This window comes from Ambystoma mexicanum, chromosome 14 (genome assembly GCF_040938575.1).
Source record: "Ambystoma mexicanum isolate Mex_15411 chromosome 14, UKY_AmexF1_1, whole genome shotgun sequence".
NCBI lineage: Eukaryota > Metazoa > Chordata > Amphibia > Caudata > Ambystomatidae > Ambystoma > Ambystoma mexicanum.
The window spans coordinates 154,850,970-154,875,097 of record NC_090940.1 but is presented as its reverse complement, the minus strand read 5'-3'; the positions used below and the strand labels follow the sequence as shown (position 1 = coordinate 154,875,097).

Sequence of the window (24,128 nt, the reverse complement as noted above, 5' to 3'; positions counted from 1 at the left end):
TCTGGGAAACTCTATACCAGCATGAACACAGCCCATTGGCTTGTTCTTGGGTGGATGGCCCCTGGGAGAGTCTCAACCAAGTCTTTAGCTCACTGTTCTTTTCACAGAGAAGAAATTTCCCCACATATCAGTCTTTGTCCTGCCCAGGGGCAGTCCAGCAACGAAATGCTAGGCAATTCTCCTCTGAACAAGAATACCACAGCAACCCCATATACGTGTTCCAACCTTGTTGGGCATTATCAGTGAGGTGAAGCTGTGCCCCTCTAAGAACAGTAAGCAAGGGGTCCACGTCTGGAGTTCCCTGGTAACTTAGGGTGAGACCCAAAGTTACTTGGTATGCAAAACAGAGGGGTGGGGGTCTGGGAAACTCTATACCAGCACGAACACAGCCCATTGACTTGTTCTTGGGTGGATGGCCCCTGGGAGAGTCTCATCCAAGTCTTTAGCTCACTGTTCTTTTTACAAAGAAGAAATTACCAGGGCAATCCAGACGTGGACCCCTTGCTCACTGTTCTTACATCGAGTGATGTCTAGTGTGTTGTGTGCGCGAAAGAATGCCACTATGTGCAGTGATATGGGGAGCACGGAGAGTGGATTATGTGTATTCCTTCATTCTTAACTTGGCCTTGTCGTTAACAGGCCAGTGTGGGCACGGGGGGTGTCCGTAGTATTCACCAATAGGTACGGTTGCTGTAGGGTGAAGATTAATGAATGAATGCAGATGCCGGGTGGGTCTGCATTTACTCTGGCAGTTGTGTAGTTTTCTGGGTGTTGCCAGTACAGATGCCGGGCGGGTCTGTAGTGACTAGGCAAGGGATCTGTGGACTATCTGGTGCAGCTGTGTGGTTTGCAGGTGCTTGCTAGTACAGATGCCGGGTGGGTCTGTAGTTACTAGGGCTGTGGTGCAGCATTTAGTGCAAGGGCGTGTACTGTTGTTGTTGATTGAACTAGTCTGGAGTTACTAGGGCTTTGTTCAGTTTTGTGCATTTAGTGCAGGGGTACGTATTCTTGTTGTAGATTGAACATTAATCTGGTTGCCCTTGTTGGGCGTTGTCTAAAGCAAGGGCGGGTTGTTATGTTCACCGAATCTTTGGTGTTGGTTTCTCCTGTGTGTGCGTAGTGAAAGGTACACAATTGGTACAGGAGTTTGGAAGATCTTGTTGGATCTGAGTTTCCGTGTTATGGCTCATAGTGGTTAGAGAAAAGTATTACCACTGTGTTGAATTAGTTCAATACCTGTGTGTTTGGGTGATGGGTTAATGGTGTGCTGGGGTGCAATTTGTGAAGTTTAGGTGAGCTTGTTAGGTGAAGTTCTGACCATTGGTAGTGGTAGAGGCTAAGGTGTGGTAGGAAGCATTGGTTTTATTTCATCTAGTTAAGGGTTCTCGGCAGGGTTTGGGCATTTGTTGTTGCCCTTGGTAGAGCGGGGTAGTGCTCAGCGGTGGCAGCGCTGGGGCTCTGGGGGGCAGCCCAGAGCATAAGGAGTTAGTGCGATGTTGGTCAGGTGTGTTAGTGATTAGAATTTTGTCTCCGGACATAAGGTAGATATAAGCATGGCAGGCTTATGTTCTAAGGGGCAACTCGGGACTGGTGGAAGCGCCGTTTAATTTTTAGTCCTCGAGGGTTCTGCCGAGACGGTTCCAGTGCGTGGGTTCATGTTAGGGGGTTTTAGTGGGTGACCTGTTTTGGTAATTTGCACGGGTCCGGTTGGCTGGTGAAGGTACCTTATGTTTCTTGGTGCAGAGCTTCTGATCATGGACGGCCGCTGTGCATTAGAAGTTAGGTGCTTTAGTATTTCGTTCTTTGGGAAGTGTGGGTTAATGCTGGTCAGTTATCCATCCACTTCACTATGTAGTGTCTTCCTTTAGATTTGTTTGCAGTGATGTTCCCCTAGTATGTGACGTTGTCCTTCTACTTCTTTTGGTTCTCTAGGGAGGGAGAAGTGTAGTAATGTAGTTGGTAGCTATGATGCAACTAGTGCTGTAATGTTGGCTTATGTGGAATGTGGGTGCTCCGAGTGTTCCGAGAGTGGCGGTTGGGAGACCAGAGTGAGAGTGGCCATTACTGGGTGTGGGGCAATCCGCTGTTCCTCCTGTGTATCCTGTCCTGTGGACCCTACCATCCCCTTTGTTTGTACTACAGAAGTTGATCCTGGCTTGGACAATAAACCTTATTGAACTTACCTGCTTCCCATGATGTCACGTTGTTACAAAGTTGTTAACAATCAAGTGGCATAGGAAACAAGTACACCATTGTTACCTGAAGCTGAGAGTGTGGGCCAAACGTTTCTGGGTAATTACTTGGGCTGGAAACTGGCAGGAAGGTGGGAGTGAAGCTGGGAAAAGGGAACCAAATGCTTGTGAAGAATACTCTTAAGTAAAATACAACCTGTGGTGCGAAAGACTGCTGAAGCTAGAAGGGAAAGAGTCTTGTGAGCAGAAGCAGGTTGTTCTTGTGGTAGTTGCACAGACTGAAGAGGCAAAGATGCTGCCCCTTTTAAGAAAGCCATTAAAAGGAAGAATGCACTGCCTACCTGAAGAGGTTGAAGTGCCTGGTAAAAACCTACCTAATAATTAAACAGTACTGAGCAGTAGTAGTAATACTTGAACTGTGGAGGTATATTAAGTTGTCAACAGAGGTCACATTGAAGTAGTTGAAGCAGTAACATACTGTGGGACAAGGGTGACTGTTCTCATAGTACCAACAGTAGTGTGGTTGTTGGAAATAGAAGCAGGAGCACAAATAAAGCATCCTGACAAATATACCAAATGTAAAGTTGAAAGTGAAGAAGTCCTAGGGAATTGTGCATTATTGATATTGTTGAATATTTAACCTTTTTTTGAACTGTGGCTTAATGTCTTGAAGAAGAGACAAGGGCCTCATTATGATTGGCGGTCCAGAAACAAGGGTGCCGGTAAGTTTTTCCGGAGCACCACACTCAGTCTGCCTGCCTGCCTGAGCCGCTGCGCCTGACAGGTCCGACCCTGCCGAGCGCAGCGGCCCTTGTAGGCAGACTCATCACAGAAGCACAGGCACCGTTAGTAATGGTGCTGGTGCTTCCGTGAACCCATGGGGGACTCATTTTCCGGCACCTAGCTTCCCGGTCCGCCGGGACTGCAATGTCGGGAAGCTAGGTGCCGGAAATTGTATTATCATCAGAACCACTAGGAGATCCTTATGGTTGCAGTGGAAGAGGCATCATCCCACGTATTCTCGGAAGAAACCAAGATGGCGCCCCTTTTGTTCTGTTCTTCCAACTCCAGCGCAGCGGTCTAGTTCTTTTCAAGATGGCGACCGCCATCTACCCGGAGCTATTTAGTTCCTTCTGCAGCTTCGGGTAGGTGCATCGCTACTTGCTTGCTTCTACGCTATGCTCTGCTTATTATTTCTTTTCTTACCTTTTCTCCTCCGTTATATCATCCCTTGCCTTGCACTTCCTGCATCGCTTCCTGCTCTTCCCCTTCGGTGCTCCGGTACTGTTTTGCTCCTGTCTCGCCTTGCTGCTTTCCGCTGCCTTCTTGCGGTTCAATATTGAAGCTACCTTCCCCCTTCCTTGTTGCTGTTCGCTGCTGCGGATTACGGGAAGGAATTTGGCTACACTCCATTGCTGCTACTGTGGAAACAACACCATCAGAAGTCTTACCTGCATCTCCACCGAAAACCCTTGGACTCCGTGACGGCATCTCACAGACGGGTTTTTTTCCCCAGAGGGTTTCCCGTGGAGTCCAATCATTGGCCTCATTAGAGACTCGAGGAAGGCATACCATTTTCTTCAAAAGAAGCAAACTTATATTGTCAGAAGTTCTGTGAGTACTTCAAACTATCTAGTATTGTTACAGATAGCGACGCCCTAGGAAGATGGATCAACAAGTGCAACAGCCGATATCGGCAGTCCAAACCTTAAATACAGAGATGTAGACTCTAAAGAATGAAAACAAACTGATGCGACAATTGGTTACCTCACGCTCTGAAATACCCCCGGGGCATTACCTATGGGCAAATACGATGGTAATCCCAAGAAACTTAAGGAATACCTGGACTCCTGCACCGTGCAGTTTTCTCTCAAACCTCCATTTTTTCCTACAGACAGAGCGAAGGTTAGTTATGATATCAAACATGTCTGGTAATGCTCTGGCATGGGCTACGCCCCTGGTCACCACAAACAACCAGTTGATGGATTCACTTGCTGGATTCACAAATAGTGTGCAAGCAATGTTTGGAAGACGAGAATTGGTGGTCACGGCTCAAGAGCAGTTACTCGATCTACGCCAAGGCAACACCGAGATTCTCTCCTTCATTACGCAATTCAAACAATTAGCAGCAGAAACTGCATGGTCCGACGATGCCTTAATTACCATATTTCGGAGAAACCTGTGTGATGAACTTAAGGATGAAATTCCCCGGGTACCACGACCCCCTAACCTTGCAGAAAGGATTTCACTTGTACTCCAGATGGATTACCGTGTACAGGAGAGAAATAACGAGAAATGCAAATCTTGAAGTCGTAAAGCTTCTCAGCCAGTTCGTCCTGAAAGACCTTCGAGGATCGGAAGATGGAGAACCTATGCAATTGGGAGCAACTAGAGGACCACTGTCCTCGGAAGAAACGCTTCGACGCAAGACCTTAGGTCTTTGCATGTACTGCGGTTCGGACAAACACATGATCACCGAGTGCTCCTTGATTCCTCCAAAACGCTCGGGAAACGCCAATACTCGCCCATGAAAGGGACCATGAGCGGGTATCGCGCCAGTAGTTCCTTTGGATGTCTTCCCACTTCTCAAAACATGATCGTACTCCCGGTAACTCTAGTACTTCATGACAAGAGCTTTCCCAGGATTCCGGCACTTATTGATTGTGGGGCTGCAGGAGTATTTATGGATGCAGAATGGGCTACCCAACATTCCATTCCCAGGAGAACCAAGGAGGTGGCCAATCCTGTTGAAGGAGTGGATGGAACTCCCCTACTGTGGTCCTATAAAGGAGAACTCAGGGCAAGTCATTCTAAAGATCAATTCCCATCAAGAAAAGATTGTCTTTGACCCGATTAAGGCCGCTCATTATCCTCTCATCCTTGGACTTCCCTGGCTAGTTAAACATAATCCCTTCATAAATTGGACTGCAGGAACTCTCTTTTTGGGGTATAAACAATGTTTGACTAACTGCCTTCACCAAGGAACTATAGGGTTATTCACTTCCCCATCTAAAAAAATACTTCTTCTAACACATCAGTGATATCAAATCTCAATCTATTACCAGAATGTTATCATGACTTCCAAGACGTATTTTCTGACAAAGAATTCAAAGAACTTCATCCTCATCGTCAAGATGATTGTTCTATTGGCATTTTTCCTAATGCACAAGTACCGTTTGGGCGGATGTATACCCTCTCGGAACCAGAAAAGGAAGCATTGAAAGACTACCTTCAAGCCAATCTTAAGCATGGACTTATTACTGAATCCAAGAGTCCTGCAGGAGCTTCATTGTTCTTTATTCCAAAGAAGGACAGCAAGGAATTAAGACCATGTATTGACTATAGAGGGCTGAATAAGATCACTTGGAAAGACCGCTACCCTCTTCCATTGATCCAAGACATTTTGGAAACTGTCAGAGGGGCCACTATATTCACCAAATTGGACCTTAGAGGGGCGTATCATCTGATCAGAATTAAACCTGGTGACGAACGGAAAACCACCTTTCGTACGCTGTTTGGACATTACGAGTATCGAGAAATGCCCTTCGGGCTAGAGTCCATATTTCAACGCTTTGTCGACCACATATTCTCAGATCTTTTGTTACATTCTCTAATAGTCTATCTTGACGATATACTCATCTTTTCAAAACACCCTTCATACTGGAGACAGACGCCTCGTTTTCAGCTATAGGAGGTGTACTTAAACAGACATCATCCAATGGTACAGAACACCCAGTTGCCTAGATGTCAAAAACCCTCACTCCAGCCGAATGTAATTATACCGTACTGGAGAAGGAGCTATTGGCCATGAAGAAAGCATGTTCAGAATGGAGACATTTGCTACTAGGAGCTCGGCACCCCATTCTAGTCAGAACAGACCACCGAAACTTAAAATCTCTACAGAACTTTGAATGCCAGAACTCACGCCAGGCTAGGTGGGCTCATTTTTTTCTTCCTATGACATGGTCATTACTTTTATCCCAGGAACTAGCAATCAGATCGCAGATGCATTGTCACATAGTCTATCTGAAGACAGATCTCTTTCTGCGAGTGAAAAGATGTTACCTCAGATGCCTTTCATTTACTACATCTCCTCCTACTTCCAAGAGGTTAAGAAGAACAGCAAAAACGTCACTCCCGAAGAGATACAGCAATATCAACTGGTACAAGAAAAGGAGCTTTATCATCATTCTGGAAAATTGTACATACCATCCAAAGGCCTACGATCACATATTCTTCAACTTTGTCACGACCACAAAACAGCAGGGCATCGGACAGACAACCACTTATGAGTTAATCCATCGATATTTCTGGTGGCCTCTTATGCACAAAGATATAAAAGATTACATAGCATCCTGTGCCATTTGTATCCAATCAAAAAGCCCTCATACTCAACCCATGGGGAAGCTAATGCAACCGTCATTGCCATCCCAGCCTTGGGAAAAAATATCCACGGATTTCATTACGGACCTACCTCCTTCTTCTCAATACACTACCATAATGGTGACCATAGATTCCATGACGAAGATGGCACACTTCATTCCCTTAACAAAACTACCTTCTTCAGCACAAATGGCTTCCTGTTTTCTGCAAACATTTTTCGTTTGCACGGATTACCCCAGAGTATTTTGTCAGATCGAGGACCACAATACATCTCAGCCTTCTGGAAATGTTTATGTCGCTCCTTGGGTATACAGCGGAATCTAACATCTGGCTACCATCCCCAATCTAATGGGCAAACAGAGAGACTCAACCAATCCTTGGAGCAATACCTCTGCTGTTTTGTGTCCGCCTTCCAAGACAAAAGGAGTATGCTACCCTATGCAGAATTTGCATACAATAATGTATCTCATTCAGCCATTTAAATGTCATCATTCTACTGTTCCTACGGATTCCATCCTTCTGTCTTCCCTACTAACATTCCTTCCTCTACAAAAATCCCTTCAGTGGATTCTTTGGTAAAGGAGATTCAAGAGAATCACATGAAGGCCATTTCCCCCCTCAAAGATACCAGGGCCAAAGTCAAGCTACAAGCGCACAGAAAACGTTCCCAGGAATCCAACTTTAAACCTGGTGATCAAGTGTGGCTTTCTTCTAAATACTTGCTGAAACATCTGGCCCCCACTAAACTCTCACCACGGTATTTTGGGCCTTTTTTAGTTCTCAAGGCAGTAGGACATGTGGCCTATAAGATTCGACTACTCAAAACCTGGCATCGGATGCATAACGTGTTCCATGTGTCTCAACTGAAGAAAGACGTTGTAGACACTTTTCAAAGGCGGCAGAACACTCATCCTCCGGCGCAATTAACCTCTGACGGACCGGAATACGAAGTTGCTGCGATATGTGATTCTAGGTACTACAGAGGTTCTCTACAATACCTTATTGATTGGAAAGGTTATGCTCCATCTGATCGTTCCTGGGAACCGGCTTCATCGGTACACGATCCAAAACTCTTAAGCAAGTTCCACCATATGCACCCATGGAAGCCGGGACTTACTACCCCGTGGGGAGGGCATACTATCAGAACCACTAGGAGAACCTTATGGTTGCAGTGGAAGAGGCATCATCCCACGTATTCTCAGAAGAAACCAAGATGGCGCCTCTTTTGTTCTGTTCTTCCAACTCCAACGCAGCGGTCTAGTTCTTTTCAAGATGGCGACCAACATCTACCCGGAGCTATTTAGTTCCTTCTGCAGCTTTGGGTAGGTGCGTCGCTACTTGCTACTTGCTTGCTTCTACACTAAGCTCCGCTTATTATTTCTTTTCTTACCTTTTCTCCTCCGTTATATCATCCCTTGCCTTGCGCTTCCCGCAGCGCTTCCTGCTCTTCCCCTTCGGTGATCCGGTACCGTTTTGCTCCCGTCTCGCCTTGCTGCTTTCTGCTTGCCTTCTTGCGGTTCAATATTGAAGCTACCTTCCCCCTTCCTTGTTGCTGTTTGCTGCTGCTGCGGATTAAGGGAAGGAATTCGGCTACACCCCATTGCTGCCATTGCTGCTACTGTAGAAACAACACCATCAGAAGTCTTACCTGTATCTCCACTGAAAATCCTTGGACTCTGTGTGACGGCATCTCAGACGGGTTTTTTTCCCCCAGAGGGTTTCCCGTGGATGCCGCCCTCCGGTCTCTGTGAGTCCGTTCATTGACCTCATTAGATACTCGAGGGAGGCATACCATTTTCTTTAAAAGAAGCAAATTTATATCGTCAGAAGTTCCGTGAGTACTTCAAACTATCTAGTATTGTTACAATTATGAGGTTAGCGGCAACCTGCCAGTTGCACCGGCAGGCTACCACCGACCTCATAAGGAGGCCCAATTTATCATCATAACCAGGATTACTTTTGGTGTTGTTTCTTTTCTGGAGGTTGGAGGGGGATCTTTTCATCCAGAAACAAAAGAATTGTAACCAGTGGATTTTTGTTTGTAGAAATTTTGCTTTGAACTTTCAAGAACGGCTTCAAAACTTTTCTTTTCTCTTGCTGAACACTATGAAGTTTACTTGAATCCTGGGGAAGGGATCTTACCCAGGAGAAGGCCATTAAGAAAATTGTGTTGATATGGTTTATTATATTGTGTTGCTATTTCATTTCCTTTGTATGTTTGTTGTTTAGTGTGAGGGCCAGTTTACCCATGCTAGAGAATGTTAGCTTAGCCTTTAGACTAGATAGAGAATTCCTCTGTAGAGTAGGGCAAGCAAGGTGATTTCTTTATACAAATTTCTTTAATAAAATGGCATATTTTGAGAAATCTACAAGCAGTTGTCCACCTCGCATTACTGACCCCTCGCAGTGTCACGCTTCCTGTGCCTAAAGGATCCTGGATGGAATTAGGGTTATATTTTCGGTCCGTATGAAGGTTTAGGGCAAGGAAGTCGATTTTTCAGCGGATAGATATTCACGTTGGCCGGATGTGGGTATTATGGATAGGGTAACATCAAGGAATGTGGTAGAGTTTTTAGATAACAGTTTTATTATTATCTTTATTGTTTTTGTTTTTTTTACCAACCTTTACAAATGTTTTCTTGAGAATCAATCAAACTTCTAAAACTCAATTTTTAAATCAATACAAACATCATAACAGTTTTAGGAGGGAATGCAACAGCAATTCTTCCACCATAAATTACATATTTTAGAATTCAAATTTACCAAATAGCAGTTGGGGAGCTACAGTTTTGACAGACATGTAGCTTTCAACTGCCAAGGTGTCAGTAAACCAACCTGTTCAAGAAATTTAGATAATGTTTGCACCACTGTTATCCACTTTCTAAAAAGGTATACGGACACCTAGGCACAAGTGCTATACAAACCAAAAAGTATAAAGAGGACAGTGACAGAACACAGTCAAACATAAACCTGTCTGGTCACCACACACTGCAAAAGATGAACATTTATATCATGTAAAGTGCTCTTGTATAGCAAGACTTTGAACATTTTAGTGGCCTCATGGCGCTAGCCATTTCTCAATAACAGGTATAATTACAAGGAACCAAATGTGGGTAGAAAATTACGAGGAACCAAATGTGGGTAGAAAGGTTAACGACTTTCCGCCCAAAACGAACGTTACATAACAGTATGGCTCCTGTGACACCCCAACACCCATTTTAAATGAGGTGTTTAGTGGCACAGGTATAGTCAAAAACAAAAGTGGATATAATCCCTGCAACTTTTTCTCTACCATCTGTGCCGTTTTTCCTTGCAGGAATTTAGCCAGCATCTCAACCTTTATGCGATGTTCATATAGGTGGACAATCATGAATCCCCATGAATTTACACCTGCAAAAGAAGACGGGATTCACAGGGATTCATTGTAATGCCTGTCACCATTGTAACATGTTTCCTTGTCGGGAACCCAGAAAAAGCACAGATTCCTGTGCCTTTTTTCCAAAGGACCAGAAGTCTATAAAGATCTCCTGGAGAGCAATGTGGGTACCCTCCTTCTCCGGGGGATTACAACTGCACTTAAAATGAGCCTGCAGGTATGCACAGCACAGGGTATTCACAGAGATTTTTGGGATCCCAAAGCAGTAACTGTGTTCTCAGTATAGATAAAAATACAATTACAATTTAGATTAAATCTGGGCCACTCGTGCCTTTCAATGTCCTGGCATTTTAACACTTACATCAATCACCATGAATGATTCACCATGAAGGATTCCTCAATGGGATGTGGGACACATCATCATCAGCCGATTGAAAAACTGTGGCAGCTCGTAGCAGGATTTGGTAAATAGCATTGTGCCCCTGCAGATGTACCGTAAAGGTTGAGAGGGAGTAGGTATCTTTTGACAACCCCCAAACCTGCACTTACTCATTAGTAAAATGATGCTGAGGTATATGGCTTCAGTCTACCTGGTCTACCTTTTGGATATAAACCTCTTATGGCAGATGGTAGAAGAGAAGTCCAAGGACTACTCTTCCTTAGAATGCCTGGTTTGTATGCTCCCTCTCTCTCCTGGCCTTTCGCTCACTATGGCCACTGGCCGCCCGGCCAGGCAGCTCCTTCCCAAGTGGGCAGACCCCTCCTGCTCCCTCCTCGCCTCTACCTCTCAACCTCTCCTCCTCGGAGACCTTAACATTCCCCTGGATGCTTCTTGTCCTTCTGCAGGACTCTTTTGCAACCTCTGCGACTCTCTCTCTCTGTATTCTTCCCTCTGCCCGACTCACTCTGCAGGGCACACCCTGGATGTTATGATCTCCTCAGACCTCCCCCTCTCCAACCCTCTCACCACTTCTCTCTCCTGGAGTGATCACTTTCCCCTTTCCTCCCATCTCTCTCTCTACCCCTCAGGCCAAGCCAACTCCAGCACTGCCACCTACCTTCTCGGTCATCCGACCCATGAAGCTTGTGTCAGTGGAGGCTTTCGCTGCTACTTTCTCTCAACCTTCTGCACATTTGGCTGACTCACAACCTGACACAGCCCAAATCTGAGTGATTTGCCCGCGTCTGAAAGTACCGCGGGCAAATCGTTCGCATGAGAAAGGTGCAAACTTTTGCACCTTTCTTATGCGAACACACGTACATTCTCACACCCACAACACACCCATTACACACACCCCACCCACACCCACACCCCCAACATAAACAAAGCCCACTTACCTTCATCTTCACGCTGGTCCCTGCAGCGCCAGTTCCCTTTCACTTCTGTGATCGGGAACTGGCGCTGCAGGGTCCTTTTCTTTTTTTTTTTTTTGTAATGGAAGGCTGCGGGGGTGTCCCCCCCCAGCCACCGCTCACTATACCATGAAGTATAGTGAGCGGGGCGATGCGGGGGGACACCCCCGAAGCCCCAGTCTTTTTTTTCAATGCTACCACCAAAGGTTCAAACCTTTGGTGTTCAAACCTTTGGTGGTAGCATTTTTAGAACGTTTGGTTCATGCAAACCTTTAGATGCAGGAAAAACGTCCGTAACCACACAGCCCTTTCCAACCTTCATCCTTCTATCTCTGACACTCTTGAGCTACTTGCCCCTGTCATGAGGATCCGCTTGAAGCCCAAATCCAAGTGCAACTCTTGGTACAACTCTGACCCGTCATCCTTAAAACGTAAGTGCAGGGTGGTGGAGAGGAAGTGGAGGGCAACAGGTGCACCCACTGACAAACTGGCCTGCCGCCTGCTTCAAAGGCAGTACAGACTCTGTCCTCGCCAAGAAGAGCGCTCACATCGAAGCCTGCATCTCTGCGGCATCTAACAACTCGGACGAACTCTTCAAAATCTGCAAGGAGCTGGCCAATCCTGCTGCAGTCTCTAGCTCTCCTGTTCCCTCCCAGACCCGCTGTATGGCATTGGCTTCTCATTTCATCACTAAAACTCAGGACATCCTGTCCATCCTCTCTTCCTCTTCTTCCTCCTCGTCCACTCCTGGTCTTCATGTGGCCGCCTCTCCTCCCTTCTCTTACTTTCCCTTGTTCACCCCCGACAACATTTTTAGACAAGTCTGATCTATAAAGTCTCCTCAAAACAGGTTCTTCCCTGTTCCTCCAGAACCATCAAGGACCACATCGACACCCTTGCTCCAGCTTTGGTCAATTTCTGCAATCACTCTTTTGCCACTGGAACCTTCCCCAGCTACCCCCCATGAAGCACTCCCTTGTGCGCCCCCCCCCTCTTAATGAAGCCCTCTGCCCATCCTTCCTCTCTGGCTAACTATCGCCCAATCTCTATCACTCTTTTCCTAGAAAAACTCTTGGAAAAGCTGGCCATCTTCCAGTTTAACCTTCACACTGAATCTGTTGGTTGACTCCATGGCCATCAGTCTGGCTTCAGAGCGGCCAGAAGCACAAACTGCTCTCCTGAACACCCACAAAGACCTGCTCTCTAACCTTGATTCCAACCTTCCTTCTGTCCTCATTCGCCTCGATCTTTCTTCTGCTATTGATACAGTAAACCATGCCATCCTGCTCAATCGCCTCTCTTCCTAAACATCTCCCTTCTCAAGCTCTTCGCTCATCCACCTCCAACTCTGAGAGTCAGTCGCTCTTCCAAGCAGAGAGTTGGGAGGCAGATCTCTTTCTTCGGCTGGGTCCTCCCTCTGGAACAACCTCCCTGCCTCTCTCAAACTTGAGCAGAACCATCTCCGGCTCCGGAAGCAACTCAAGACCATCCTCTTCGCTTCCTCTTTCTCTCTTGCACTTTTGATAACCTGCGCTCCCCCTCCCCCTTTGCACTTCTCCCCTTCTCCTTCCCTGAACTTGCGCAATCTGAATGACAAAGCCTACTAAGATCGATGTTTCCCCCTCCTTGTCTTTTCACGATTAGAAACGCTTGTGTACAGGTGCATTATAAATGCCATATCATATCATGACAAGGGTCTTGTTGGGTATTTTAGTGAAATTGCACAGCAACCCAAAGACTACAGTTAGATGCGGTTTGTGGAGTCGATTCATATTTTAACCCCACTATCTGGAAGAGGGACGGGACCCTTTTTGTTCTACTTGTATATTGGCATAAATCAATGCTGGATTGATGACAGAGTTCTACTGTTAAGGCAGGCCGCCAGATCCTCCCTTTTGTTACACAGAGATAATGCTGTGTTAATTCCAAAGACACACACGGCACGACCATATTACCAAATTCACAGAATTTATGAACTCAAGTAACAGGTCTACATATTCAAATCCAAAAGTGATGTAACTCAGACATACGCCTCGCTGTCTCAGGTAAAAGTTTTGTGAGCATAATAGACTTCACTGGGTGGCAATATTTGATACCTGGCTATTAACTTACTCAAATCGTTCAGCTGGCGCTTCAATGTTAAAAAAAATAATAATAAGTTGCCGTTGATTGCCCAGTCTACTACAGCCATTGTTTGATTTGAACAGAACACAGTTACTATGTGGATTCTACGATCTCCATGTACAATGCACAAATCAGAAAAAAGATCGACCTATGGAGATTATATATGTAATTTGAAGGTCATCAGCCATAAATCCTATGCTAAAACACTGGTTTAGGAACTTTACTGTGCGTTCCTAGGTCCACCCCGCTATAATGCCATTTGGCAAAAACTGGTGGTTAGTTTACTCTCAGAATATCTGCTATGGGTTTCTATTTGGTCAAATTCCAACGTTAGGTTGCTTCACAAAATTGATTTGATTATCTATAAAGTGCGCCTTGACCCTTAGGACTCTTGGCGTTGTGGAGAGTACAGGGACGTGCAATGCAGGAACAAGCTAGGTATATAAAAAGAGAAAACAAGGATGGCAGAAATAACTACAACTATGATGGACATCAAGAAATTGCAGAATGGACCAGCAGCAGTCCGACGGAAAAGTGGGGTCCGAGTGAAGGGCCAAACCAGGAGGGAAAACAAGAGTTGGGAGGAGTGCCCAGATTTAACTGTTAACTTAAGTCTACACTACCAGACATAGGAAAATTGGAGAAACAGCACACTTCAATCCCTGCACACATCAATCTACAATCAGAGTATGGCAAATGCATTGTGTCCATGAGCCACCTGGCGAAAATGCTAACCTTGGAGGTAAAGCTTACCACCAGTGTATGTAGAAGAAACAAAATAAGCAGAGTAATCACTAAGGGGTTGCTAAAGGAGTCATGGTGTATGCTGAGGGGTGGAAGAGAGGCAGTACATCAATTGATGATCTAGATTACTTGGTTCGAAGAGAGGGAAAGAGAAGCAGTTCTTCAAGAGTGTCATACATGGATTTGCCATCTCACTACTAAGTCGGAGGATAGCATGGTCAATGTGCAGGGGGTTGTGAGGCTGTCTTCACACATTGTGCTTTTTACCCATTGTGCTACCTGGTCCAATGCAACACGTCTGGACCACTTCCATTGTGAGAGCAGAGGTACAGGGGGCAGTGTGATGCTCACAACTGACTCTATAAGCACTGTTTTGCAGAGATGTCCCTTTTGCACTGCATTTTTCAAAATCCAAAATGGAAAGATCTATAATTTTCACTTATGCGGAATGTTTACACCCTTATGCAAATCTGGCTTTTGTTTTGAGAAATTCATTATTTTGGCAGCCATCTCTGGACTGGCATTCTCGGTTTTGGCGGAGTTTGAGCACAATCTACGTCTGCAGCAGTGTTAATGACAGGTTGGCTCTTGGTCAGCTGGGGAATTTACAAGCCCTGTGGACCATGGGATTCATTGCTCCTACTGAGATTACAAATATATTGGAATTTGAATCTCATTTGCGCTGTCTTTTTCCACGCTATGTTCCCAAAGTTTTGAACACACACATTGGGACATTCAGATCCAATTTGCTTGAGATCTCCTTTTGGTGTGGCTGCACAGTTATCTCCTGAACTTATTGACAGGATTGCAAAACCAGCCCCCATATAGGGTTGAAATTATGGTGAAAAATGTGTTTACTGTTAAATATGTGTAAACATATAGAAGGTAAAAAGGTTTTTTAATTACATCTGGGCACGTCCAGAAAAACACAGATGAACAATCCAGAATCTATGAAATTCAAGGGAATGCTATGTCCTGACGAAGATGGACATCACCTGCATGTCTTGTTAGATGTGTTACTTCCATCGAAACTACTATTTTATAACGGTGCCATGTCATTCACATTATTTGTTTTTTCTTTTTCCATGACACCTTAGTAGTTGACACACAGCATCCCATAGTTAGATTTTAGTGTGTGTGCTTGACTGTTTATTTTGGAATTTGATATATTTCTTTCTCTAGTTTTTGTTTTGTGTTCCTGATTTGATTACTGAAATGAAATTTTCTTTGTTCGGTTTTCTGGATTTAATATTATTTGGACTGTGTTTTTTGATATTCATTTCATTGTTTATATATTTAGTCTGGTCAGAGCGACTGGGGGTCCCCCACTTGAGTGATTCCCTTCACTCGCTTGGAGCTCCACCCACGGCATGCCCAGATTAACTCTTAGGTTTCATGCGATTGATTGGATGGTGACCTATTACAGCAGTCATTATTTGATACTAGCACTTTAAACAGTATGCACCTTTTTAGCTAATAATATATTTCTGTATATTGTACTAGAGCTTTAGACAATTTAATACTTTTTTAAGACTTTATTTGCAACTAATAAATATAATGTTATAAATCAATTGTTTGTTTTATGTATGATGATCTGTGGGGCAGTTAGGGGGGTCTTTACCCTGTCTACATGGTTGAATGATGTCCTTTGAGTGAACTCCTTTGCCTTTCCGTTGGCTTGACCTCCATGTATTATTATTAGCCATCTTTTGACTGCCTTCATTCCTGTACGATTGATGGTGACTTCCAGATTTGTGCACAATACTCCAAATGAGACGTGGACAGCATTTCATGAATAAAGAAACATACACCAGTCATCCTAAACATTTATTTCAAAATGCAACTAGCTCCCTCCACATTAATGTCACCTTGTGTGGCTACTTTTAGGTCATCCAATACTGTAATCCTAAAGCTACTCCCCTGTTGCGTGATGCTTAAGGCCTAGCCCTCGAATCGAGAAATTGCTTTTGTGACTCGTATCATTTTTCTGATAGTAACCTGTGTAGACACCTCCTAGACAAAGCTCTCAAAGTCAAGCCTCATTTTTCACTCCCTCTTACGTTTACCCTAGGATAGATCTGATCACCCAGAAAATACATGCGCTTTGCCTTTTAGCTTCTCTTTAATATAACGTAATAATGATAATGATGTTTTATTTATATAGCTCCTTAATCCAAAGCGCTTTACAGAGAACATATTTACATACAATATCACCCAACCGAAATTGGTACTCATTTATCGACCTCGGAAGGAAGGCTGAGTTGGCCTTGCCGGGATTCGAACCTGCAACCTGCAGATCACGCTTAGATCGCAGCAGCGAGCGCTCAAACAGACATGGACCCCTTGCTCACTATTCTAAGAGAGGCACAACTCCACCCTACTGATGAGGTCCAACCAGACTGAAACACGTGTCTGGGGTTGCTGTTCGTACTCTTGTTCGGAGAATTGCCTAGCATTTCGGTGCTGGACTGCCCTAGCACAGGACAAAGACTGATATGTTTTGGATATTTCTCCTCTGTGAAAGATAGTAAGCTAAAGACTCTGTGTAAGTCTCTCGTAACCGGGACTAATGTCCAGCACAGGGACTCCCAGGACCCCCACTGTTTGTTGCATATTTAAGTAACTTTGGGTCTCACCCTAAGTTACTAGAGGAATCCAGACATGGACTCCTTGCTCACTATTCTTAGAGAGGCACAGCTCCACCCTACTGATGAGGTTAAACCAGAAAGAAACACGTGTCTGGGTTTGCTGTTGGTACTCTTGTTCAGAGGAGAATTGCCTAGTATTTCGGTGCTGGACTGCCCTAGGGCAGGACAAAGACTGATATGTTTTGGATATTTCTCCTCTGTGAAAGATAGTGAGCTAAAGACTCTGGGTAAGTCTCTCGTAAACCGGGACTAATGTCCAGCAGAGGGAGTCCCAGAACCCCCATTGTTTTTTACTGTACAAGACAAAACAGTACAGAAATATATGAAAATTGACAATAAATGCACGAAGAAGAATGAAGAAAAGAAGTATGAGACAGCCAGAAAAGCATGGTCTAAAAAAGGCAGAATGCAATAAATGTACTCGAGGGCATTTTTAAAAGAGCAAGATCCAATGTAGAGAGGAAGGAAATTCCGTAAATTAGGGGCAATTAATTGAAAGGTACAGAAGAGGGATGAGGTGCCGGGGCAATTAATTGAAAGGTACAGAAGAGGGATGAGGTGCAGGAAGGGCGAGGGACCGAGAGAAGGAACTGAGATGAAGGACAAAGAACCCTTGAAGAATAGTAGAGGGAAATTAAGGAAGCCAAATAGTCAGGAGCTAGAGAATGAACACATTTAAAGACAAGACAGAGAAAATGAAATTCAAATCTAAATCTAATAGGGAGCCAACGAAGTTGAATTAGAAAATGGGATTTATTAGAATATAGCAGTGTAAACAAAAGTCTGGCTGCTGAATGAAGAATAGAATAGAGTGCAAAAAAGAGCATTAGCTGGTAATCCAACATATAAGGAACAAAAATAATTTGCATGAGAAAGAAGACAAGTGAAGTTTAGGCGAAGAAAAAAATAAAAGATCGCAAATGTTCCTAATATTATTCAGATGGAAGAAGCACGATTAAGAGATAATAGGTATTTGAGTTTAAAGAGAAAATGCAGAATCAAAAATAAATCACAGATTACATGCACAACGAGAAAGAAAAAGATCATGTGGAGGTAAATAAATAATAGTTGAAATGACAGAAAAAGAAGCAGGAAAGAAAGAATTTTAGTTTTCTTTGGGTTGAGACATAAGATCTGAGAAGACATCCAATCGTTTACCGTCAGAAGGCGGTCAGAAATGTGCAAATGGATAGTGTTAAGAGAAGAAGAAAATTATAATAAGGGTATTGGCAGCATAAAAGTGCACCTGAAACCTACGAGAAGAAATCAAAGAAGCCAAAGGTCAGGTGTAAAGAGTAAAAAGAAGGAGCCCAACAACAGACGTCCAAAAGAATGACATTTTTCCCATGACAATGTGAAAGAATTACAGGAAAGAAAGAAGAAAACCACTAAAGAGTCTGACCCGAAATGCCCAGAGAAGACAAAGTAGAGCACAGCACGGAATAGTCCACTTTGTCAAATGCTGCACAAAGATCTAATAAAACTAGAATGAAAGAAAGCTCGAGTTGCCTGGCATGAAGAATAAAAATAGGAACAGACAAAAGGGCAGTTTCAGTGGTGTGGCCCGGATAGAAACCAGATTGATAAAATGGAAAAAGAAGATGGCAACTCAAATAAGAAGTAAGTTGGTCATGAACAATGCGCTCTAGAATTTCAGACATATATGGCAGGAATGAAATAGGCTGAAAATTAGCAAGATCTGACACATCCATTGAGGGTTTTTTCAGCAAAGGAATAACAGTAGCTATTTTAAATGAAGGTTGTTAAGGAACAGATGATAAAGGCAAACTAAAGAAAAAGATAAGAAAAGCGAGCAGAAGTAGGATGTGTAATATGTCAGAAGAAGGAGCCGGACCAAAGGGGTGGTATTTCAAATCAAAGTTTTATCAAGCAAGGAGAAAAATGGCCTAACTCTCTCGATCACTAGCGGGTTTGCCCTACCAAAATGAATAATAACTTGGATGCTCGTTAAACTAAAGAGTCAGTCCTCTGTCCAACTCTGTTCTATCCTGACTCTACAACTAATCAACAACAATTTAACAAACAGAAATAACGCCAGGAGAATGACTCCCTTCTCCTGGTTCAAAAGGTTCAGCCTCAGACCTGCTTTCTAACAGTCTTCTACAAAAGTTCTTAACAAATGGAAGGCACCAGGAGAATGACTGCCTTCTCCTGGTCAACTGGCATCAGCCGTAGAGCCGGTTTTCTGACAGTCTCTGGTAACAGCCTTTAAAAGTCCTTGTAGTTCCTCCCAGGGACTTTCCTTGGTTTGATCATGTGTCCGACAGTTCTTCCTTTAGACTCCCAGGCTTGCCTGGTCTTCTCCATAAGTAATGAAAGAGGGGAGGTTGCTGCTGCAGCGTCTTTGGTTTCTTCTACTATTCTTAACTACACTATCGGTAGATTGACTTTCAAAATCAAGGAAGCTACCTCATTAGTCTCTCTTCTGGTTATTGTGACAAGGGAGATTATTCCCAGGGCACGCTGCACTTTTGAGATCTCTCTTTCGATTCTCTTGATGAGGAAGATTACTCTTGATGCCTTTCTCACACTTGGTAGTTTTGGCACGGTTACTGGGAAAAGGGAGATTACTCCGATGCACTCTTTATTAGTGGCGTCTTTATTACGGCTGCTGTGATGAGGGAGATTATTCCTGATGTACTTGTTACTTGCGATCTCTTTAACAATGTTACTGTGACAAGGGAGATTACTCCTGATGCACTCTTTGCCCTTTCCCAAGCCTCTACTGGGTCTACCGTAGCTCCTGTTAACTTCTATTTGATGGGGCCACGTCACCTGTTCATCCTGGGGTGTTGGGTTGGCCCGTTCCCTTCGGCTGCTCGCCTTAACTCTCTCTTTGCTCCCAGCTGTGCTGCTACGGCTCTGCAGGGTCTCTAGCCTCTTGGTATTGGCGTTGTTGAAAGACCACATGGTCCACCACCCTGAGGTCATGCCATTGTCGGCCCTTCTCCAGTGTCTGCTCCGGTCGGGCCTCCCTCGGAGTTTGGAGTATTTTTCTGACATTTCCACAGAGTCCTCTCGACTGAGGACTTGCTCGCTCTTCAGACTTCTTCGTTCCCAGGTTTGAACTTCCCGGCGATGACAGGCTTCAATGTGGGCTTCCCCTTTCCACGAGTCCTTCCTTGCTGTTTATGTCCTGTAGCTGGGTCATCCCCAACAGAGTGCTCCAGTCTTTCCTTTGTGTCTCTGAAGTACTCTTCACGCCTCCTCTGGCCCACCTCTTTCCAGTATGATCTGGAGCTGTAAAAGGAGTAGTTTGCATAACTCCTTCAATCTTTTCCTACGAGTACTTTTAAGAGATGGCTCCATTTTACTTTGTGTGTTCCTTTCATTGTTCCTTGCCTTGGTGGAGTCAAATCTTACATAAGGAAAGGAGGGAGTATTGCAATAACAGACAGTGGTCTTCTCAGCTTGATTCTCGGAAGACCTCAAAGATTGTATGGTCTCAAATGTAAGGGGGTTAGGAAGTTCATCACGGAGCAGGAGTCCTTGTCCCCATGAGGGGAGTCTCTCCCTATGAGGTCCCACATTTCGCTACCCCTACGGAGGTAGTTGTGTAGCGGTATCATCTCCCTAGCCTCACAAGGAAAAGATCTCCTCTGGGGAGAAGTGACAAAATCCCCTGAATCGTCACAGATGAGAGCAAGAAATGATGACTAACACGTCTGTCTAGGACAGGAGTAAAAGAAGAAAATGAGAGAAGAACAAAAAAGGACATTGGAGGACCTGAATGATCAAGAGAAGAACAAATGCTGTGAATCTTTGAAAAGAAACTATTTGCAAAATCATTAGAATCATGACTAGAGTTTAGTGAAGGATTAGGAGTAGGAGGAGTCAAAGGTTTATTGAGAGTGGAGAATAAGAATCGCGGATATAATGACTGGGACTGAATAAGAGTTGAAATCATTTATCGTGGATTCCAGACTGCCTGGAGAATCGTGACCAAAGGATGAAAGGTTAAAAGAAATAGAATCACTAAGGACAGAAGGATTTAGATTCTGAAGATCACACCAGGGGAAAGTAAGAGAAGGTAAAGACGATACAATAGGGACCAAGGGTGGTTAAGAAAAAGAAGAAGACAGTAGAAGATGATCAGCCGAAGGGATCGTATGTGCATGAACAGAGGATAGAAAAGAAATGTCGGATGAGATAAAGATGAGATGTAATGTGCCACCCTTGACATGAGTAGGGGAAGAGAGAAACTAAGAAAAGATTATATGCAGAAGAAGAGAATACCAAAAGGGCAAGAAGATGACCCAGATGTCAGAATATGAATATTATAATTGCCAGCAATAAACAAGAATAAGGGGATTACAGACAATAAGTATTCATAAAATGACCCCAAGGGCCCAGGGGGCCGAAAGACTGTAAAAATAGGAATTGGAGCAGGTGAAGCAATTAAAGAAAAAATAAACTCAAATGAGAAAAAGGAAAGGAGTTAAGGAAGAGGATGTGCCAAAATCCAGTGAGAATAAAAAAGTAAACCAATGCATCCACTTGGGCGGGAAAGTCTTGGGGAGTAAAGAAGGCTGAGAAGATGTGAGAGCAGACAAAGGATCAGAGTCATAGTGACTAACCAAGTTTCAGAAATAGAGAAACCAAAATTAAATGAGAACAAGTTCAGTTTTGGAAACAAGGGAGCGGGCATTACAGAGAACAAAGTTAACATAAATTGGAATATGACAGATAGTGGGTTAAGTAGGATAGTTAGGATTAGAAAGATTAATAGAATGAGGAATATGTCTGTGTATGTCGAACAGGAGTATGCATAGAAAGAACAAGGCAAAAAACAGTGAAGAGCTGAAAAATGGCCAGCATCATGAAGGTTAGTGCTTGTAAACTCTGCAGCTTTTTCCTAGCAGTGTGCAGACTGTTCTCAATTTGAAAAACACGCTTTATTGATTGCTGGGTTCCTCCAGTGTAATTTCCCCCACACTGCTCCTAATGTTGCCAGACTGAGTGTCCTTTGTTACTTGCTGCATGATAAGGTTCCCTCTATAGATATCTCTGCACGTAGTTGGAGGAAGCCATTGGGATGCAACACTTCACATCTGGAAAACTGAAAGCTGCAAATAGTTGGAATTGGTCTTTGTGCTCTTACAATGCAGTTTCTTTTTATTTATTTTTTAACACAAGCAACCTGTAAATTCTCTCGAAAGGATGGTATATTTGTTGTCTGAACACTTAAGTTTCATCATAATTGCTTGAACAAAAATGCAAAGGTCGGCAAGACAAAGTATATTTTAACTTTACAAAAGTTATCAATCTTTCATTAATGTGTAATGCTTCCCAAGCACGTGAGCTGTGTGGAACTTTCTCTGTGAGAAAGCTATGAATCACTTGTGTATGAAGGTCAGATAATTAGGCCATGGGATTGGTACGAAAAATCATCCTTAGGGAAAAGTGAAAATAACAGTTTTGATGATTTTTGGAAAAGATGTAAATGTACCCACACCTTTTCGTACCTGCATTTCCTCCAGTCTTACTTACCACCACATTATTTAACCCAGTTTTCTCTATCCTCTCTCCGTCTACAATCTTACTTGTCCGTCATCATTTTCTCACTCGTAAAACATGTAACCTTTATATAGAAATAAATCCCCTTTTGGCATTATACGTGCATTTAAAACGCAAATCTTGCTTATGCTGCTTCTATTACCTATGTAAATCCATAAAAACATTGAAATAAAAGGATTACAGAATGCTCGTTTGCTTATTTTGAAACAACCAGGATATGCCCCTAAACAACCAAAGGTTTATTCAGTTTACCGCATCAAGTAGTTAGCCTATGCTTTTCCAATGTGAATTATGTTCCCTTTGTCTCCTGCTGAAGTCAACAGAGTGCAGCTGCATACATGTCAACATGCCCCATTCGGCAGACGATAGTCCAGTCAATTCTGGGATTTGTCCTGGGTTTATAATCAGTAATTCTTTATCCGATTCTTTGGTTAGTTATTTACACTTGCTAATCCGCTTACTATGCAGACCTCTTTTAAGGAACTTACATTTTCTTCACCTATGAAACATCAATTAATTACTTTGGAATATAAATAAATGAACTTATCAAGATTCTCCAATCCAACAGAATTAGCAAAATGAGCACATGTTTAAATAGACTAGTGTAATGATGAACAGATACTCATCCCTGATGAAGCTCAAACACGTGTTGCCCTTTATGTTCCTTATTAGCCTATATGTTAATTATTAGCTTATTGACTTGTAAATTCCAAGCTTTTCATGTTAAAAGATAGAGATAGATTAACAAATGATTATTTCTCTAATAACCTGTTTATCTAGTTAACAAAAGACAGATTTTTTTTGGACAAATACTTAGCGTGTTGGCGCATTGACCCACCACCTCTTTTGAGATAAAGTAATTGATTTGTGCACTCAGTCTGAGACTGTACAGCTTCATGGGTGTGACGGCTTCAGCTGCCATACCTTGCTTTTTAGCCAACATCACTTGTGTGCCAGGGCTTGTAAAACTCAAACTTATAATAGAACAAAGTAAATGAACTTCAAATCCCCCAAAACAAAGCGTTTATTCTATAAAATCAGGGCTGACTGACAGACTGGGGCAATTACATATTTCTTAAGACCTACCACAATTATAAAGAGGGTCCACTGACATTAAAAGTATGGCACAATTTGAACTTTTCGGTTAACGTGTAGGAGGGCGACAACATTTCCACGGATGATTTGCAGTCAGCAGCACCTAGGACATAGGACGCCAGGACAGTCTGCAAATGCAGAGAACTGTCAGTATTCAAGTGCTGACAAATCATAACAATTGTGCCTGGGACAGTTACTAACCCCTGCATAAAACTGGTACAGCGTGTCACAGAACCCTTAGCAATAGAGGAGGCTACAGAAATAATACCACCCACCTGAGACCGCTCCAGGACACCTCCACAATGATGTTGAAACCGCCCAATCGCTGCTCCCTTCTAAGAACCAGACAGCTTGCCTGGCGTGTCCCAGACAACACCCGGTGCCATGGACACAGAAACTGGACAAAAATGCTTACTGAGCCCAGTTGTGCGCACACAGAGCGGCCATCTTTGAATGTTCCCAGTTTACCGATTGGGCGGGAGGGCGATGCATTACTGGCCATAATCTGTTTCAAAACAAACTGCAACTTCCACTGTAATGTGCTTACATATTATACAGCTGCAATTGTAAATAATGATATTTTTCGGATGATTGCTAAAAAAAGACCACAATTGAAGTTCTCATGCTGTTTTAAATTCGCGAATAACAAGCCCTGGCAGAAATCTAAAGTACCTT

General features: G+C 43.6%; 2 protein-coding genes across 2 annotated transcripts in view; one reads left to right on the top strand and one right to left on the bottom strand.

The window, feature by feature from the left end:
- The window catches only part of LRRC57 (leucine rich repeat containing 57), a 213,809-nt gene extending 189,950 nt beyond the window's left edge, over positions 1 to 23,859 (bottom strand). The window contains exon 1 of the mRNA XM_069638776.1: positions 23,729 to 23,859. The gene's annotated coding sequence lies outside the window, so the exon portion shown is untranslated. The remainder of the gene's footprint in view (positions 1 to 23,728) is intronic.
- The window catches only part of HAUS2 (HAUS augmin like complex subunit 2), a 483,701-nt gene that overhangs the window by 194,647 nt on the left and 264,926 nt on the right, over positions 1 to 24,128 (top strand). The gene's annotated exons all lie outside the window — the stretch shown is intronic.